The 12961-nt window shown below is 44.7% G+C and overlaps 1 long non-coding RNA gene across 1 annotated transcript; it reads right to left on the minus strand.

Moving 5' to 3' along the window:
• Nucleotides 1-6310: 6310 nt before the first annotated feature.
• LOC128103844 (uncharacterized) lies at nt 6311-12571 on the minus strand. The gene is made up of 3 exons (XR_008215785.1): nt 8573-12571; nt 7315-7412; nt 6311-6783 (listed from the first exon to the last, which is right to left on the minus strand). It is a non-coding gene; the product is annotated as an uncharacterized LOC128103844 (long non-coding RNA).
• Between the last annotated feature and the right edge of the window lie 390 nt (nt 12572-12961).

Raw genomic sequence — 12961 nt, forward strand, 5'->3', positions numbered from 1 at the left:
ATTAGGGTTGTGGAGTGGGGATGAGGGTGGGGATGAAGGTAGGGGTGAGGGTGGGGATGAGGGTGGGGCTGAGGGTGGGCAGGATATGTTCCTTTAATGTAAAGGAGGCTTTCTGGTTGAGATTCCCAGAGGATTACAGTCTGTAAATGGGAACATAGAAAGGGCTTAACTAAATGTTAGTTGTTCTGGGATTCCTGATTCTCAGCTGACAAGGGTCAGCTTCAACCAGGCCCTGAGTGACAGATTCCTTCCCCTTCTGTGTCCCCATAATTTGTCCCTTCGTGTGTGTGTGTGTGTGTGTGTGTGTGTGTGTGTGTGTGTGTGTGTGTGCATGCGTGTGTATGTGTCTGTGTGTACATGCTTATGAAGACACACATGGATGGAAGCCAAAGGAGCACTTCAGTTTTGAGGCAGAGTCCCTCGATCACCTGGACTTTGCCAAGGAGGCTGGGTAGCAAGTCTCAGGGGTCTCTTGTCTCTGCCTTCCAAGTGCTAGAATTACAAGCCTGTACTGCCGCATTCAGCTTTTTTACATGAGTTCTGAGCATCATACTCATGTCGTCATGATTTTAAGGAAAGCCCTTTGCTAACTGATCCACACCTTCCCAGCCTCCCTGTCTTTCTATCCATCTTTAATTTCCCCTCTAAGATTTTGATCTAGAATTTATAAGAAATTTCAAAACTAAATACTAAAAATAATCAAGTAATCCAATCAATATATAAATAAATTAATTGAACAAGCAGTTAAATTAAAAAAGAAAGTTGAATCCAAAGATCCTGCAAGTTACAACAATGACTTATCTGCAAAATATGCTCCTTGATTTAACAGTGGCGTGGATGTTGGGAGAGTAACCAACCACTTTTCTATTAGACTAAAGCCTGATCCATGAGATGGACCTTGACACTGTTAATGAGGCCAAGAACCTGAGACTAGATAGGTCATAGACCTAGGGTGAAACCTACTAATATTAATCTGCTAAATGAACATAGCAATAAAATGGTTCCTAATGCCATAGTACTATACCCACCAAAGAGGCCTCTTCTTGCAGCAGATGGCCATTAACACAGAGACCTATGACTAGACAATGTGCAAAGGGAGAGCTCATGGAACACTCTGTCCCTAATGGGGTGTCTTTATCACTCCCTTCCCCTCAGGCCTCAGGATCTATGTGAAAGAAGGGGGTGGAAAGATTGTAAGAGCCAGAGGTGGTGGATGATTTCAGGGAAACTGTTTCCCACACACAACAGGGCAGGTGCACACATGAATTCCCAGAGACTCTGACGGAATGCAAACATCTACACAGGCTCAAGCTGGCACAGAGGTGGGGAAGTAGTGGTACAAAGTTCCACCCCTAACCAAAATTGGTAGCTGCTGGGAGCAGGGAAAATCAGTTTTCTTTTCCAACGGAGTGACACTGGGTATATTAACCACACTCAAGGACAGACCCCTGGTGTAGTTCATCAGGATTAGTTGACCAACACAAAATGGACTCCACATTTTTTTGTAGGTTTTGTTTTTATTTTTATTTTTATTTTTATTTATTTATTTATTTATTTATTTATTTTGGTTTTTCGAGACAGGGTTTCTCTGTGTAGCTTTGCGCCTTTCCTGGATCTCGCTCTGTAGACCAGGCTGGCCTCGAACTCACAAAGATCTGCCTGCCTCTGCCTCCCGAGTGCTGGGATTAAAGGCGTGTGCCACCACCACCCGGCTTTGTTTTTATTTTTTAAGAGAAAAAAACACAAAGTTGGATGGGTAGGGAAGTGGAGGAGGATCTAGGAAGAGTTGAAGGAGGAGAAAGAATATGATCAAAATATATGAAATTCTCAAAGAATAAATAAAAACAATAATAAATGAATACATATGGCCAAAAGCTTATTAAAACAACAACATCATCTTAGCAATCAAGGAAATGTGGATTAAATATGCTTTAAGATTCCATTTCATTCGAGTCAGACTATCTATTATCAAGAAAACAAGATTCATGATTACAGCAGCTGTGTTACCTGTACAGACTTGAACAAGATGGGCTCATTAACATTTCTTCATGGATGGGAGACGGGCTTATGAGGCTCCACCCCGCCCCCGCCCAGGTACTAGCAATTAATGGTTGCTAGGGGAGTGGAAGTAATTTTCTTCAGTGATGTAGCCACTGGTAACCTGCTCACGTTCCAGGAAATAAACCCATCCATGTTCATGCACGCAACCCTAATTAAACTTAGTGAGCCGCAAAAAAAAGCAAAACAACAATAAAAAGTCACAGAAAGTAGGAGGGGACCTGCTGAGGAAAAGGGATTCAGGGAGAGCGGAAGGAGGGAGGGAGAATAAGGAGGCTGGAAGTGGCTAAATGCATTATACATCCAAATGAAAATATCAAATAAGTAAATAAAGAAGAAAACGAGCAGCAATGAGTGATGGAGAGGATGTGTGTAATGATGTTAGCCCATGCTGGGAGCTGTCTTGCACACACTCAAGCGAGCGCGCACACACGCACACACACACACACATGCACACACCAAAAGGTCTATGCATATCCAATACAGATGATAAAAAATAACATACAAGTGTCCCACATATTACTTAACAAAAGTCTTATAATCTAGAAGGTAGAATGACAGAATTAAAATGCTTTAAAAGTCAACCAAAATCTGTATCTAACCAAACTGTCATCCAGAAGTGATAGGCATTCCAGATAAACAAAAGCCAAAGGCATTCATTACCACTCGACTAGGCTTGTAAGAAATGTTAAAACTGGCCGGGCGGTGGTGGCGCACGCCTTTAATCCCAGCACTCGGGAGGCAGAGCCAGGCGGATCTCTGTGAGTTCGAGGCCAGCCTGGTCTCCAAAGCGAGTTCCAGGAAAGGCGCAAAGCTACACAGAGAAACCCTGTCTCGAAAAAAAAAAAAAAGAAAAAAGAAATGTTAAAACTGGTCTTGGTAGGGCGGCCTAGTCGGTAAGCACTTGTCTTGCATATGTGAGGACCTGCATTCCATCCCTAGCAACCACGTGAGAATTCTGGGCCTAGCGATAAGTACTTGGGACCCCAACACTAGGAAGGTAGAATTAAGAGACAGGGACGGGGGGGGGGGGGGGGGGGGGGGGGGGGGGGGGGGGGGGCTTGCAGGCCAGCCAGTCCACCCTAACGGGTGAGCTCAGGCCAGTGAGAGACTGTACTGCAAAGAAGGGAGAGAGCCTTTCCAAGGGCAACACCCAAAGTCATCTTCTGGTCACCACTTGTGCGCACACACCTGCACACACATGCAAAGAACAAGCACAGCAATGTCCATTTGGAACTAACTCCTCTGTGCCTCTTCCTCTGTTTTGCTTTCTGTCTTTTCAGGATCATTTTTAGTGAAGAAAAGCAGTTCCTCGGGTTTCAGTTAACTAGCTGCAGGAGTGAAATTCTGCTGTGCTAATCCTGACTGTTCCCGCACATATCCTGGCATGTTAAGACCTTCCATTCCCAAATCCCTAGGATTTGTGCCCACTCAACACAAGCCAGTGAGTAATCCACACCACACAGAACTGAAGGATTGACAGTAGGGATGTAGCTGTGTAGGTGGAAACCATGTCCATACCGCAAGTCAGAAAGATGTCCGGAACAGAAAACTCTTGTTGATTGTTTTCTGGAATGTGAGGGGAATAACTAGGGACATTAGGGGAAAGACTGGGAAGCAGAATGAGTCGTTTGCTTTGCTTTTCCCCTGGTTCTTTACCTAAGAGTTATCATTGTCACGGGACATTCTCTGCAATGGCTCCTCACCTTACGGACTAATTATTTTTTTAAAGATTTATTTATTTATTATGTATACAGTGTTCTGTCTGCATGTGTCCCTGCAGGCCAGAAGAGGGCACCAGATTCCATTATAGATGGTTGTGAGCCACCATGTGGGTGCTGGGAATTGAACTCAAGACCTCTGGAAGAGCAGCCAGTCCTCTTAAGCTCTGGGCCATCTCTCCAACTCCCTGAACTAATTTTTAAATAAGAAAGTGGAGACACTGGTCCCAGGTGGTTGACTCGCTTTCAACAAGAAAATAAGACAGCACTGTGAAGAGACAGTCCCTGCTCAGCCTGGGAATTCACAGTCACCTTCTCCCGGTAAGCACTGGTGTCCTGGAAAGGCCCCTTGTGCCCTGGAGCCCTCAGAGATGGAGATCTGACACAGAAAAGTGGTCTCTATTTTTTCATAGCCAGCTTTGAGGCAGGAGGATCATGATTTGGAGGCTAACCTGGCCTACACAGTGAGAGCCCAAGGAAGTTAAAATGGTAACACAGAGGTTAACTCTGCCTATGCAGGCAATGTCACTAGGCAGAGTTAGATGTTGGGGGGGTAGGGACATAGTTAAATGAGTAAGGTACTTCCTGAGCAAACACGAGGACCTAAGTTTGGCCACCAGTACCCAATGTGAAAAGCATGATGCAGCAGCATGTGCAATAATCCCAGCACCCCGGAGGCCTCCAGAAACAGGAGGATCCCACGGAATTGCTGGACAGCAAATCCAGCAAACTGGCAAGTTCCAAGCACAATGAGAGAACCTAGTTCAGAAAAGAGATCAAGAGCAACAGAGGAAGGCATCTAACAGCAACCTCTGGCCTTTATATGCAGGTGCTCATACATGCACACACATGGACACACAAATGAACACACACACACAAAAATCGTTTTTAAATCCATTTAAAATGCTGGTGATATGACCAGTAACTGACAGTTTAATATCACCCTCCTGCTACAGCTGTATTGCAAAAGACAAAAGTGCCCAGAATGTCCTGTGTCCCTGCTTTTACGCCTTTACAAACATGCAAACTACTTCATGAAGTTTGTAAAGTGGACAAAGAGGAGCCAGAAGCTGAGACAGAGCTAAAAGGTGACAGATATAACATTTTAACAGAACAGGACTTTATATTTTATCAGGATAGTTCCTTTCGGTTTCTACTGAGTTGTCAGGCTTGGGTGTCTTAGAAAGACCAAGTTATAACAAAATCAGGACTTTAGTCTGTTAGGTTTATCTAAATGTGCATACAATTCAATCTTGCCACTATTCGTTCACTGACCTTCCTTAAGCATGAACAGTCATGTTTACGGCAAATCCAACAGGATATGGGGTAAAGAGGACAGCCAAGGTTTCAGCCCTGTCCCTCTAAGTCAGCTAGGTCCCAGGGAACAGGAGACGATGGGACACCCCTAATAGGGTTCTAAAGCTCTAGTCACTCGTCTTCCTGATCAGAAAATCAGAAACTTCAGAGGTTGTACATTCTACAAAGAGGAGCACCATTACAGGGCGTCCTTAATACGTCCAGGTGAAGCCATGTGGTCACAACAGCTTGATCCATACGGGCGTATGATGCAATTGCTAGAGCCTAGGGGCTTCTCCAGAGTCCCTAAAAACAACGTTTAAGGCACCTCAGCCAGTCCTTACAAAACGAAGTTAATTCCAGTGTGTGTGTGTGTGTGTGTGTGTGTGTGTGTGTGTGTGTGTGTGTGTGTGTGTGTATGTGTGTGTAGGCCATAAATCAACCTTGGGTGCCATTCTTTAGGAACTACCTTCCTGGCTTTTCAGACAGGGATCTCTCACTGGGGCATGCTGATTAGGCTGGGATGCCTGGCCATCCAGTCCAGCGATCCCCCTGCTGGGATTATAGGCATGCAGCACCACACCTGGCTTTTCAGTGGGTGCCAGGAATGAAACTCGGGTTGTCGCCCTTGTGAAGCAAGCACTTTACTGACTGGACTGTCTCCCTGCTCCTCTCTTCCCAAACTTTAGATTTCACACCTGTGCAAACACTTGGCCTTCCCTGCAGGACTAGAGCACATTACAAGATTCCCCACTTTCCCAGCCTGGAGGCGCCTGGCTCACAAACAGAGCAGTGCCATGATGCAGGACGCATTCAGGGTATTCAGTACTGAGCCTCAGAGGTCACAGAATCTGAACTCTCTAATTTCACATCAACTCAAAAAACAAAACCAAATTGCCCTAACTAGACAAAGCAACTTCTCCCAGCTGTTATAAAAGAGCCTAATCTCTTCAGTGAGTTCAAGGCCAGCCTGGGCTACAGAGTGAGTTCCAGGAAAGGTGCCAAAGCTACACAGAAAAGCCCTGTCTCGAAAAACAAAACAAAAAAAAACAAAAAAAAAAAAGAGCCTACTCTCTCATGGGTGTGGTTTGCCCATGTGTGTCTGTCCGTGGAACAGATTCTTCATTAAAATTTTTATATCAATTTTAGTCTAGTAAATACTTTTACCCTGTGCCTTTGGCTTGTCATTCCTGGCAAGACATACAAGACACTCCAGTCTCCTCAGACATGTGCATAAAATCCACACAAGCTATGAATTCACACACATCTAGAGTTCAACATATGCATCACATAGCCCAGATACACACATACAACTCCCCAGAAACACTGAATATTCACATAAACTACAAAAGAGCAGTCACACATATAAACCACGCCCCACCACAATCACATAGGATGGCTTTTAAGCTCCCTCATACAGTTCCTCAATCCAGTTCATACATAGCAATCCTAACGTTTTACACGAAAGACACACTACCCTGAACACACACCGCTGCCACAGCCCCAAATGTAAAAATGTCTTCCTTCTACCTTCAGGGTGCACGTGAAGAAATGGAATTAAGGTGAGCAGGAGCAGCAGGAGTGGATCGGCCACTTAGATTTCATCCCAAAGGAAGTGAGTGCTTTAAGAATTTTTGAGGAGGACACTACAAGAAGACACTCTCATCCACCAGCCATTTTAGCACTCGGTGTCAGTGACAGACAGCATCTGGATATGAAGGGCAGAGGACAGAGCACAAGAGCAGTAACAGGTAAGGTGACAAGCGACCTGTGTCAAGACAGCCCTAATGAGACACTTCAGGTGACACACAGCATCAGGTGAGGGTGTTTGGGGGCCTAGTCTTTTCATGTGTGTAGGGAGGATTGTGGGGGCATGTGTGTGTGTGTGTGTGTGTGTGTGTGTGTGTGTGTGTGTGTGTATGCACATGCGCGTGTGGAGGCCAATGGCTGGTGTCACATGTCTTCCTGCATTGCTCTTAGTTCTAAGGCAGGGTCTTACTGACCCTGGAGTTGACTGAGCTGGCTGGGCCAGCTAGCCATAAGCTCCAGAGAGCTTCCTGTCTCCACAGGGTCCTCAGTGCTGCAATTACAGGTGCATGCTGCCATGCACAACATTTTATATGAGTAGTTAGCATCCAGCTCAGGTCCCCATGTGTCCCAGTCACTATTCTTTTGCTGTGTGAGGCACCATGGCCAAGGCAACTCTTATAAAATAAAACATTTAATTGGGCTTGCTTACAGTTTCGGAGGTTTAGTCCATTATCATCATGGAAGGGAGGATGGCGGGAGCATGGTGGCACACAGGTAGAAGCTGGAGCAGTAGTTGAGAGCTACATCCTGATAGATAGGCAGAGACAGAGAGACTCTGGGCTTGGGACTTTTGAAACCTCAAAACCCACTCCCAGTGACACACTTCCTCCAACAATGCCACACCTCCTAATCCTTTCCAATAGTGCCATTCCCTGATGACTATGCATTCAAACAGTGAGCCTCTGGGGGCCATCCTTTTTCAAACCACCACATTGTGTTTGCACATCAAACACTTTGCTGACTGAGACATCCTCCCATATTATGACTTCTTCCCAGATAAATTATGCTCCTCATTTTACCTTTAAAATCATTCATGCAAAACTGTTCCAGAGACTTAACTATAAGGAATTCAATATAAGATCACAGTCTTTGATTTCTTCATTTAATGATATTTAATCCGTCTCAAACAATGAATTTTAGCCTCTTGGGTTATTCATATTCTGCAAAGACCAGCCTCTTCTGGGTATTATACAGACAAAGGAGGTTAAAAGAAAGAAAAAGAAAAGGAAATTCTCTTTATTTTAACCACGAGGTCATGACCACTTGGAGCACGGCTCCCTGGTGACCTAAGATATATCACACAAATAACTAAAGTCTATCTTGTAGCTAGAGTTTTCCTGCCTGGCCCACAGTCAGGACAAATCTCTCTCACCTGCCAGTCCCACAGACGCTCAGACCCGACCAAGTAAACACAGAGACTTATATTGGTTACAAACTGTATGGCCGTGGCAGGCTTCTTGCTAACTGTTCTTACAGCTTAAATTAATCCATTTCCATTAATCTATACCTTGCCACATGGCTCGTGGCTTACTGGCATCTTCACATGCTGTTTGTCATCATGGCAGCTGGCAGTGTCTCTCTGACTCAGCCTTCCACTTCCCAGCTTTATTCTCCTCCTTGTCCCACCTACACTTCCTGCCTAGCCAATGGCCAATCAGTGTTTTATTTATTGACTAATTAGCAACACATTTGCCATACAGAACATCCCACAGCACTTCTCCTTTTTTTTTTTTTTCAAAAAGGAAGGCTTTAACCTTAACAAAGTAAAATTACATATAATTTGGGAATTTGGGCGTAGCTTCTCTTACTACTTCCTGCTGGAGGGGGGCGCTGTATCTTATGGGGACACAAAGAAAATTTTAGGATTATGGAATAGTCCGTGAGGCTGTATCGTCTGAGCCAGTTACCTTGAAACCATTCTGGATGTTGGATCATCTGGGCCATGGTGTCATCGGAGACCTTTCAGGGGGTCTTGGCTGGTCAAACCTGATGTATCTTAATCTGGAACAAATCCATAGCCTCTGGATTTCTGTGGGAACAAAAGAGACTCTTTTCCAAAGCAACATATCCTTATATCCAAATTTTGAAGTCAAGGTACCTTTAAAATATACATTTTGGTTTAACTCAGCTTCCTTTACAATCAAATATCTCTCTGCAGTTAAGAATCCCAAAGACAACACAATCCAGATTCTCTGTGTAATATTCATCTTTACGTGGCTTACTCTTTTATATTAATTTTACTGTCTCTTTAAAGACTTTATTTTTTAAAACTATGTATTTGTTTCTATAACTGTATATATCACCTTTTTTGTCTCTTTCAAGCCTGCGTATATTTTACACACTTTGTAAACTATTACATCTGAATCTGTCTTATTGTGAATCTATTGCTTTAAGCTGCAGCAGCTGTGGCTGCTGGCTCCGCCCACCTCAGCTTCCCAACATGGCTACGTTTACCACCAGCTCTGGGAGCTATCGTGGGTCTATGCTTTTATCCAAGCAGCGTGTAGTCCAGAAACCTCTTTTTTTGTTTTGTACCTGCAAAGGCTAAATCCACCACGCAGCTTAATGTGCCACTTGCAGAGGACTCATTCCGGCCATACTGCAGGTCGAGCACCTCGCTAGGAACCCACAAGTAGCTCAAACCGGCAGCTGCCGCTCATTTGAGAGAGACAATTAGGAAGCTGTTTTTAGCTCCGTTTTAGAATCTTTTTTCTCAGTTTTTAGGTGGAAACTCTTGCCACCACGTTGGACGCCATTTGTAGCTAGAGTTTTCCTGCCTGGCCCACAGTCGGGACAAATCTCTCTCACCTGCCAGTCCCACAGCTGCTTAGACCCGACCAAGTAAACACAGAGACTTATATTGGTTACAAACTGTATGGCCATGGCAGGCTTCTTGCTAACTGTTCTTACAGCTTAAATTAATCCATTTCCATTAATCTATACCTTGCCACATGGCTCGTGGCTTACTGACATCTTCACATGCTGTTTGTCATCATGGCGGCTGGCAGTTTCTCTCTGACTCAGCCTTCCACTTCCCAGCTTTATTCTCCTCCTTGTCCCGCCTACACTTCCTGCCTAGCCAATGGCCAATCAGTGTTTTATTTATTGACTAATTATCAACACATTTGCCATACAGAACATCCCACAGCACTATCTCATATGACTAATGGCACCTTACAGGGATAGACAGTCAACTATCCAATATAAACAACTCACACTGTAGAATCTGCTGCTTAATAAGAAAGTGAGATGGCACCCTATCTATCCAGCTGTGGACTCAAACAAACAGCCCAAAAGGTAACACCAAGTGACTTCCTTCTCAGTCAGAACTAGACAAGACTCCCACTCCTTTCTCAGCTGCATGATCCCCTCTTTGAGGCTTACCTACAGCTTTCTTGTACTATATTTCAATAAATCCTGTCTGTATGTCTGTCCATCCCTTGGTGATTTCACTTACTGCCCACATCACTGGCTTTTCATACACATTTTACATCTTACAGGAGTCAATAAATGAAGAGCATGTGTACTATGTCTATATAGCATGCACACATAATTTTTAAGATGTTTATCAGCAACTAAGACATATGGCCTAGGCACAAGAATGGCTACAAACAGAAATTTGGGAGAAACTCCAGAGAACAGAGTAAACTGTCTTGAGTAAAACTGTTTCCATTGCTTTAGATTTCTCCCAAAGAGGGTTCTAAAGTCTTGGCATGAAGTGTGTACTCATTTTGGGGTATACCAACTCTCTACTGCAGCAATGCTGTGGACAAACATGCAATAGGCATTTACTTCCATCAGTGACTACAGGGGCCTCTCTGAAAAGTGCTTCGGCCCAGCTCTGAGCTTACTAACATTGACGGGGACACCACTGTCCTGTACTACAGCCTTCAGCAGCCAGCCTCAAAGACAGAGGTAAAGGAGGAAGGCCTTAGGCAAAGTAGGTCATAGGGCGACAGCCATAGTGGACGGAGCCTACACTGAATCACACAGGCTAGGCAGGGATGTGGCAAGTGAGGAACTGAAGTCACTTCTGTCACACCTCCAATGGGGTGTAGACTCTGGGGAGCAGGTGACTGCATTTGTGGAACAGTCAGAAACTCATACCCCTGTAAACATTCTTCATCTCTGCTCCCCATATGGAGACACCATGATGGGCGCTCTGCAGGATTTGAAAGTGAACTGGTCTGCTCCCATCCCTGTGGTCTCAATCCTGAGGAGGACACGGGTTTCAAGCCTTTGTTGCCGTAAGACGATGAGGCTGGGAACTGAGGAGCAGAAGCAAGGAGGCATGAGATGAGGCCAGCTGACTGGGTGCGGATGGGAAAGAGGACCAAATCAGGAAAATGGACAGCATGTTCTGAGTGGATGAGCAGTTAGCTACAGAATTTATAACAAGTACATATGGGATGCCATTCACTGCTCCAGGCACTTTACACGCACTGACTTTAATCTTCACAAGCCCGGACAGTTGATATCACTAGTACTCTGTTTTGCAGAAAACGAAGCTGGGCTGAGAGGTTAAAATGCTTACTCAAGGACACAGGTCTCTGGGATGTGGACAAGCCCCTCAGTCTGTCTTCTGTCCCAGGATGCACTTTAAGGCATTTGCCAGCCAATGCTGAAAACAAACACTTTAGATATATGTGCTCTGGGGACGAAGTTACTGTGGGACACTGAAGGATACCCCAAAGACAGGAGGACCCCACATAGGACATTTACTATGTAACTGCCTACACAGGCAACTATCTTCTTGCTGAGAAGATGCTCCACTGTCCACTTCCTGTTTCTGAGCTGAGCCAGGGATTGTCTGGGTTCCCTTTACCTAAACCTATATCTACAGCTGAGTGGCTTCTGGGATGTTCTCGAATTAGAGCATCCTTGCATTCCTCAGTTCTAGTCTTGGGGTACCATGGAGGTATTTGTATCTGAAAAGATGGTTGAATGAAGTCTTGGTTTGTGGGAAGGATGTGGACCACCAGACCCTAAACTGAGATCTCTCAGTGTCCTCTGTCACCTGAGAGTGGGATCACTTCTTGTCTTTTAAACTAAGATCAAATGAATTCACAAGAGGAGATTTTGGAGGGAGAGAAGGGGAGGAACTTCCTGTGTGATGGTTGGAAACTGTCAGTCAGCCTTCTATCTCTGGCCTAAGATAAACAACCTAATAGCAGAAAACATTGCTTTTGGCTCACAGTTTTGAAGGTCAGGGTCCATGGCCACTTGTCCCTGTGGCATCTGTGACAGTGGCGTGGCAGGGTATCCTGAGGAAGAGTGTATAGCAGAGGCAGCCAGGAAAGAGAGAAAAGGATGGGTCCCAATATGCCCTTCAAGGCCATGCCTCTAATGACCTAATTTCCTTCCACTGGGCTCCACCTAAAAAGCTCCCACCACCTCCCAATAGAGCCACTAGCCAGGGACCAAGTCTGTTAACAATCATGAGCCCTGAGAGATACTTAAGATCCAATACACAAGACCCCACCAAAAGCCCCGAAGGCTCACATTCATTCCAAAATACAAAATGTGTTTGATCTATCTCCAGAGTCTCTCAAATTCTCAATGGTTCCTGCATTGCTTAAGTCCAAGTCCAAAGTCTCCTTTGAGATTCAAGGCAAACTCCTAACTAAGACACCAACCAATTGAGACTGTGAGAATATTCCCACAAAAGATGCTACATAGATGTCCTTGTGATAACACTGACTAGTCTTTCATCTTGTGACAGCAAGTTTTACTTAAATGAAATAATTTTTCTTCCCACCATGCCCTCTCTCAAACTTTTAGATGGCTGCAGAATCTAAGCTTCCCCCGTTGCACTATCTGTGAGCCCCTTAAAAAAGAAAGGTATGCATGCTAAAAGATGCAAAGGCATTTGGTAAAAGCTCTGATTTCAAAGGGGAAGAATGAGATTAAAAAAAAAAAAAGAAGGAATCGGATCAGAACAAGATAAAAATGCAGTGGGGCAAACATTAGAGTCTGTACCTTCATATCAAGCACCTGGGACATCATATAGATAACCAAGGCCGTGAACAGCACTTCTGTGATAAACGTGTCCACTTCAACCCATACACCTGTGCTTGGGGCTGGCTCTGCTTACTGATTCTTTCAACAGGCATTCTAAGCCCCTGGGGTCCCCTGTATTCCTGGGGGTTTTATTGCAGCTTCACTTTCTCATGGGAATTGCTCCCCTGGATTCTGACACTGCTTGGCCTTACAGGATTTCTTCTATAATTCATATAGAACCAGGACCATAAGCTCTGATACCAGTGTGAGCTGGAGCCAGAAAAACATGGTCCATA

This window comes from Peromyscus californicus, unplaced genomic scaffold (assembly GCF_007827085.1).
Source record: "Peromyscus californicus insignis strain IS unplaced genomic scaffold, ASM782708v3 Scaffold_8__1_contigs__length_139910024, whole genome shotgun sequence".
Classification (NCBI taxonomy): domain Eukaryota; kingdom Metazoa; phylum Chordata; class Mammalia; order Rodentia; family Cricetidae; genus Peromyscus; species Peromyscus californicus.